Below are 8,124 nucleotides of genomic sequence, written 5' to 3'. Positions count from 1 at the left end.
GGCAGGTAAGGTGGTCTGGTATTCTCATTACTTTAAGAATTTTCCACAGTTTGCTGTGATCCACACAGTCAAAGGCTTTAATGTAGTCAATGAAGCAGACATAGGTGTTTCTCTGGAATTCTCTTGCTTTCTCTGTGACCCAGTGGATATTGGCAATTTGATCTCTGTTTCCTCTGTCTTTTCTAAATGCAGCTTGTGCATCTGAAAGTTGTTGATTCACATACTGTTGAAGCCTAGGCTTTCTCATATTAAGCAAAGTGCCAAAAGATTGTGGCAATGTTTTTCTTTTTGTCAAGCATTTTAACTGTTTCCTTACATGCCTAGAAGTTTTCAGATCTTGATTGATTTAGTTTGTTATTTGACCCCTGGGTACTATTTAAACCAAATCAATAAAATCATAAATCAGTATATGTTTTCTAAAAGTAGCACAAGTGAAATATCTCCTTTAAAAATCAAAGTCAATTTATATAAATCACTAAAAAAGAAAAATCTGAGCCTATTATTCAAATGTTAAAAAAATATTAATTAAATTTCAGCTTAAATGTTCTCAGAAAACTGTGTGGATATTTTATAATAGTTCTTTACAAGGGTTTTAAGGCTATAAATTGTTGCTTAGTACATCAGAATAATTATTTGAGGAGATGATTTGGTCTTTCCTTTTCTTTCCTTTTTTTTTTTTAACTGAACTTTTGTTTCCTATCAAGTTTGAAAGTCTTGATTTATTTGGCAGTGATGGGTCTTCATGGCTATGTGCAGACTTTCTCTAGTTTCAGCAAGCAGGGGCTACTCTCTAGTTGCAGCAAGCAGGGCCTACTCTCCAGCTGCACACACTGGCTTCTCACTGAAATGCCTTCTCTTGTTGCAGAGCACAGGCTCTAGGGCACAACGGCTTCAGTAGTTGTGGCTCCTGGGCTCGAAAGCACAGGCTCAGTAGTTGGGATGCACAGGATTAGTTGCTCTGCAGCATGTGGGATTTTCCAGGACCACGGATTGAATTGATGTTCCTTGCATTGAAAGGTGGAGTCTTTCAAGGTCCATTGCACTGAACTACCAGTGAAGCCCTTCCCTCTTCTTTCTTAAATCCTCTATTATAGAAAAAACTTCAATAATGATATTTATATTTTTAATTAAAATCAACAATACATATTGTTTAAGAACTTTTATAATTTATTTAAACCAGGAGAAATCTCATTGAGATTGCTAAATAAAGTTCTCAACAAAATTTTAACTTCTTGACAATTTCTATCTTTCAACTAAGCAATCAGCACTCTAAAATCAAGTTTCCCTTGTTTAGCCTCTACACATGAACCACATGAATCTGCTTGTTCAATTTTTTTCTCTTTTTATATCTCAACACAAAGCAGGCAGTCATGTGAAAGTACAGATGTTCTCAAAATAATCATGTTTCCAGAGAAGGGGAGCATGGAGAATCTTAATGGATTTGAAATATTTTCTAAAATTGGATCAGAATTTTTTTTTAGCACATTTTAGTCTCCCGAAGTAGAAGCTTAAAGGATCGAGAATAAATCCCCTTGTGTCCTCTCCAATTAAAATGGCAGCATTCCTGTTGTGCTCAGATAGATCGGTTGCTTTACTAAACTGAAAAACTAATTCTGTTTTGTTTAAACGAATACACTTAGAGTTAGGATCCAGAGCTCTCTTTTTAATGCTCATTTGGAATTTGTATTCTAGAGGAGAAAAATGTGAACAATAATGAATAAGTTTGGGTATGAATCCTATCTCATATACGTCATCTATGTTATTCTCTGTTTCTTGAACAAGATGCATTTGGATCAAGTCTACTCTTACCTTTAGTTTCTAAATTTTGATTCTTCCTCTTGAATTTGTTTCTAGTTTTGGATGAATTATAGCACAGATCACATTACAGATAATTTTTCTTTCGTTTTGCTCAATTATGTGTTAAAATTTGAAACTCTATATATGTGTATTCATAACTATCTCAAATATGTTTTTCTATCCTTAAATCATCAGAAAGATAACCACTAATTTGTGGTTTTACAAAAATCTGCTTGTCCTTTTTATTTCTTTAGGGATTATGATATGTGAATATTCTTAAACACTATCTGAATGGACCTATAGGGGATTGTTGGAGGAGGTCATTAAGAGGACGTGACCACTGGTTGAAATGTGAAATGGACCTAGGCAATCAGGGACTCATCACCCCTCCCCTGTGGGTGTGGAGATCTACTCATCTTGCAATTACCCAAGACAAGTCTGGTGAGTAAGTTCCTTTGCTTACTAAACATGCCATTCATCAGTCAGGAGTGGTCTGCTTCTTCCTTTGGTCTCTCTTTGCCCACCATATATGAGGGCCAGTTTGTGAACCAACAAGGATAAGTATCAATAATTTATGTATCAGTGGTTCTACCATGAAGAGAGGTTTTCCTCTGCTGATCAAAATACATATGTAGAATAAAACCTGCCTTAACAGGACAGAATACTTAAGTTCTTTGCTCTAAATTTTCTGACCATGGTTCTATCATTTTACATAAGAAGTTGCATATTGTATGCTGCTGTAGCAGTTTTCCAGTTTTTTAAATGTATATATTGTGCCTTTCCAATCCCAAAGAAAAGCAATGCCAAAGAATGCTCAAACTACCACATGATTGCATTCACCTCACACGCTAGTAAAGTAATGCTCAAAATTCTCCAAGCCAAGCTTCAGCAACATGTGAACCATGAACTTCCAGAGTGAAAAAGTTGGCTTAAAGCTAAACATTCAGAAAACAAAGATCATGACATCTGGTCCCATCACTTCATGGGAAATAGATGGGGAAACAGTGAAAACAGTGTCAGACTTTATTTTTCTGGGCTCCAACATCACTGCAGATGGTGATTGCAGCCATGAAATTAAAAGACACTTACTCCTTGGAAGGAAAGTTATGACCAACATAGATAGCATATTAAAAAGCAGAGACATTACTTTGTCAACAAAGGTCCATCTAGTCAAGGCTATGGTCCAATAGACACCTATGGCCTATTGGTGAGAGTTGTACTATAATGAAAGCTGAGCACCAAAGAATTGATGCTTTTGATCTGTGATGTTGGAGAAGACTCTTGAGAGATCCTTGGACTACAAGGAGATCCAACCAGTCCACCCTAAAGGAGATCAGCCCTGGGTGTTCACTGGAAGGACTGATCTTGAAGCTGAAACTCCAATACTTTGGCCACCTGATGTGAAGAGTTGACTGATTTGAAAAGACCTTGATGCTGGGAAGATTGAGGGCAGGAGGAGAAAGGGACGACAGAGGATGATGGTTGGATGGCATCACCGACTCAATGGACATGGGTTTGGGTGGACTCCAGGAGCTGGTGATGGACAGGGAAGCCTGGTGTGCTGCGGTTCATGGGGTCAGAAAGAGTTGGACACAACTGAGTGACTGAGCTGAACTGATTGTGCCTTTCCAGCTGATGTATGTAATAGAAGACAGAGTCTCTATATTACTTTTGTACCCTTAGAGTATTCTCAGAAGACTTCAATATATAAGGTTGACCCTATATTTACATTTTAAAATTTTCCTATTAAATTATCTCATTAGGTATTGATTTCTGTTGGTAAAAATCATATTTACATTCTTTAGGAAATTATAAAATCTGAAGGAAATTGTAAAATCTACACATGGACATCACAAGATAGCCAACACTGAAATCAGATATATTATATTCTTTGCAGCCAAAGATGAAGAAGCACTATACAGTCAGTAAAAGCAAGACCTGGAGCTGACTGTGACTCAGATCATGAACTCCATATTGCCAAATTCAGAATTAAATTGAAAATAATGGGGAAAACCACTAGACCATTCAGGTGTGACATAAATCATATCCCTAATGATTATACAGTGGAAATGAGAAATAGATTTAGGGGAAAAGATTTGATAGAGTGCCTGATGAAATATGGACAGCGGTTTGTGACATTGTACAGGAGACAGGAATCAAGACCATCCCCAATAAAACGATGCAAAAAGGCAAAATGGCTGTCTGAGGAGGCCTTACAAAAGCTGTGAAAGAAGAGGTGCAAAGAGAAAAGGAGAAAAGGAAAGATATACCCATTTGAATGCAGAGTTACAAAGAATAGCAAGGAGAGATAAGAAAGCCTTCCTCAGTGGTCAACGCAAAGAAATAGAAGAAAAAAATAGATTGGGAAAGACTAGAGATCTCTTCAAGAAAATTATAGCTACCAAGGGAACATTTCATGCAAAGATGGGCTCAATAAAGCACAGAAATGGTATGGACCTAATAGAAGCAGAAGGTATTAAGAAGAGGTGGCAAGAACACACAGAAGAAATATACAAAAAATTTCTTCACGACCCAGATAATCATGATGGTGTGATCACTCACCTAGAGCCAGATATCCTGGAATGTGAAGTCAAGTGGGCCTTATGAAGCATCACTACAAACAAAGCTAGTGGAGGTGATGGAATTCCAGTTGAGCCATTTCAAATCCTGAAAGATGATGCTGTGAAAGTGCTGCACTCAATATGCCAGCAAATTTGGAAAATTCAGCAGTGGCCACAGGACTGGAAAAGGTCAGTTTTTGTTTCAATCCCAAAGAAAGGCAATGCCAAAGAATGTTCAAACTACCACACAATCGCACTCATCTCACACGCCAGTAACGTAATGCTCAATATTCTCCAAGCCAGGCTTCAACAATATTTGAACCGTGAAATTCCAAATGTTCAAGCTGGTTTTAGAAAAGGCAGAGGGACCAGAGACCAAATAGCCAACATCCAGTGGATCATCAAAAAAGCAAGAGAGTTCCAGAAAAACATCTATGTCTGCTTTATTGACGAGGCCAAAGCCTTCAACTGTGTGGATCACAATAAACTGTGGAAAATTATGAAAGAGATGGGAATACCAGACAACCTGACCTGCCTCTTGAAAAAGCTGAATGCAGGTCAGGAAGCAGTAGTTAGAACTAGACATGGAAGAACAGACTGGTTCCAAATAGGAAAAAGAGTACATCAAGGCTTTACATTGTCACCCTGCTTATTTAACTTCTATGCAGAGTACATCATGAGAAACACTGGGCTGGATGAAGCACAAGCTGGAAAAAAGATTGCCTGGAGAAATATCAATAACCTCAGACATGCAGATGACACCACCTGTATGACAGAAAGCAAAGAAGAACTAAAGAGTCTCTTGATGAAACTGAAAGAGGAGAATGAAGAAGTTGGCTTAAAGCTCAACATTCAGAAAACAAAGATCATGGCATCTGGTCCCATCACTTCATGGGAAATAAATGGGGAAATAATGGAAACAGTGGCTGACTTTATTTTTGGGGGCTCCCAAATCACTGCAGATGGTGATTGCAGCCATGAACTTAAAAGATGCTTATTCCTTGGAAGGAAAGTTATGACCAACCTAGACAGCATATTAAAAAACAGAGACATTACTTTGCCAACAAAGGTCCACCTATTCAAGGCAATGGTTTTTCCAGTGGTCATGTATGGATGTGAGAGTTGGACTGTGAAGAAAGCTGAGTGCCGAATAATTGATGTTCTTGAACTGTGGTGTTGGAGAAGACTCTTGAGAGTCCCTTGGACTGCAAGGAGATCCAACCAGTCCATCCTAAAGGAAATCAGTCCTGGGTGTTCATTGGAAGGACTGATGTTGAAGCTTAAACTTCAATACTTTGGCCACCTGATTCAAAGACATGACTCACTGAAAAGACCCTGACGCTGGGAAAGACAGAAGGCGGGAGGAGAAGGGAATGATGGAGCATGAGATGGTTGGATGGCATCATTGACTCAATGGAGATGAGTTTGGGGAAACTCCGGGAGCTGGTGATTGACAGGGAGGCCTGGCGTGCTACAGTCCATGCGGTTGCACAGAGTTGGACATGACTGACCGACTGAACTGAACAGAACTGAAAATCTGAAGAGTGGTAAGTAAAACTATGACCATTAAGGAGAGCATGGTATCGAAGAAATGCTCTGTGGTATTCTCCCCTAGTATTAATACTGTAATGAATATATCCTGTACTGACTGAACACAGTTCTAAAGAAAACTGTGGAAATCTCAATAAAAGACAAATCCTCCTTTTCTGAGAAAAACATGACTGTAAGAGGACATCTGGGCTATGCCATCACTAGTAATACCAAATATTAGACATGCCATTAAACCATGTGTGTTTACATCTGTTGTTTTTATAACTTTTCGTTGTTCCAAGTGGTTTTTAAATTGATATTTTTGGATTTTAAGTATTTTAAAATTAGTTTGATTTCTATCTAGGGAACTTCAGATATTTGTGTCTAACTGCTTATTTAGTATTCCTGGAATTTAAGTAACACACACAAGTCAAAAATTAACCTAGCTGTATTTTTATGCTGTTTATTATGTATATGATACAAATAATTTCTATTGATAAGCTATAGTTAAAATATTGAAAACTCTTCCCTAAGGAGAATAACTTCTCTTGGGACATGTACAAAATATTTCATCAATAATTCCCTTATGTTTCATGTTTTTTGTGAACTCTGAAACCTGAGTGGGTTACAAAAAGAACAATAACTTATTGGGTATTGAAGATTCTGCAATTCCAAGTAACATAGTCATGCCAGAAATTAACTATATGTCATGTTCGCTTATCTCATGCCATCTAAATGCCTCATTCAAGACTCGGAAAGAGTATAAGGATCATTCTATATAGTTACAGCCCAGGAAAAGACTGTTACATCCACCTGAAAAACAATGCCCTCCTCTTTCAACCCACAACATATGAAAAGGTATCTCCAGGTGCAAACAAACATAAATTGTGGTTGGTTGGAATGGACTTAAATGTCAAATAGTTTTGTTTCAACCTGAAGCATGGCTCCAAACCATTGATTTTGTTTTGGGGGTGGGAGGAAGGGAAGGTCAGTTTGCAATGGAGTCTGGGAATCTGATTAGACAGTATTGATGGTGCTGGAGGAAATAGCCCATGAAAAGCCCCCAAAAGGATATTTTGCAGGCACCAATATGGGGAAAGCACAGGAGGTCTTGTGTGGCCTGAATATTTCATGAGTTATTTGGTAATCAAAGTGAGGCATTCTGTGAAGCTGCTTTTAGGAAAATGATATACTCAAATGGTAGAGAAATTGAATAATGTGACTCAGATTGCTGGGGTAAGTGTCTCTGAAAAGCCATCATGGTCTCAGGACCCCAAGAAGTAACTGGAAATCAGGGCAAAGCAAAGTAAAGAACATGAATAGTAATTATAAACAAAACAGAGAATCAAGGCATTATCAGTTATTTCTCAAACCCCTGGGAGTAAAGTGACTTCCTTGATGGCTCAGATGGTAAAGTGTCTGCCTACAATGCAGGAGACCCAGGTTCAATCCCTGGGTCAGGAAGATCCCCTGGAAAAGGAAATGGCAGCCCACTCTGTATTCTTGCCTGGAAAATCCCATGGATCCCATGGACAGAGGAGTGTGGTGTAGGCTACAGTCCATGGGGTCGCAAAGAGTCGGACACAACTGAGAGACTTCACTTTCACTTTCTTTTACTCTCTGGGAGAGAAATATGGGTAGAAATAAACATGGTTTAAATGAGTATATTTGGTTTCCTTCATTGTTTCCTGGTGGCTCAGATGCAATGCTGGAGACCCCGGTTCAGTCCTTCAGTTGGGAAGATCCCCTGGAGAAGGGAATGGTTACTCACTCCAGGATTTCTTGCCTGTAGAATTCCAGGGGCAGAGCAGTCTGGTGGGTTACAGTTCATGGGGTTGCAAAGAGTCAGACACAGCTAAGCAACTGATACTTCCACACCTCGTTGTTTACTTGCTAGGTTGTGTCCAACTCTTGTGAGCCCATGGACTATCCTCCACCAGGCTCTTCTGACTGGGTTGTTTGTTTTTATGATACTGAGCTGCATGAGCTGTTTGTAAAGTTTGGAGACTAATCCCTTGTCAGCCACATCGCTTGCAAATATTTTCCTCCATTCTATATATTGTCTTTTGGTTTTGCTAATGCTTTGCTTTGCTGTGCAAAAGCTTTTTGAGTTTGATTAGGTCCCATTTCTTTATCTTTGGTTTTATTTCATTTGCCTTGAGAGACTGATCTAAGAAAATATTGCTATAGTTTATGTCACAGAATGTTTTCTCTATGTCCTCTTCTAAGTGTTTTA

General features: G+C 38.6%; 1 non-coding gene across 1 annotated transcript; it reads left to right on the top strand.

The window, feature by feature from the left end:
• Nucleotides 1-7,280: 7,280 nt before the first annotated feature.
• TRNAC-ACA lies at nt 7,281-7,353 on the top strand. Its single transcript has one exon. It is a non-coding gene; the product is annotated as a tRNA-Cys (tRNA).
• Nucleotides 7,354-8,124: the final 771 nt, after the last annotated feature.

Source organism: Cervus canadensis, chromosome 20 (genome assembly GCF_019320065.1).
Source record: "Cervus canadensis isolate Bull #8, Minnesota chromosome 20, ASM1932006v1, whole genome shotgun sequence".
Taxonomy (NCBI): Eukaryota; Metazoa; Chordata; class Mammalia; order Artiodactyla; family Cervidae; genus Cervus; species Cervus canadensis.
The sequence above is the reverse complement of the archived record's forward strand: the minus strand, read 5'-3'. Positions and strand labels throughout refer to the sequence as shown.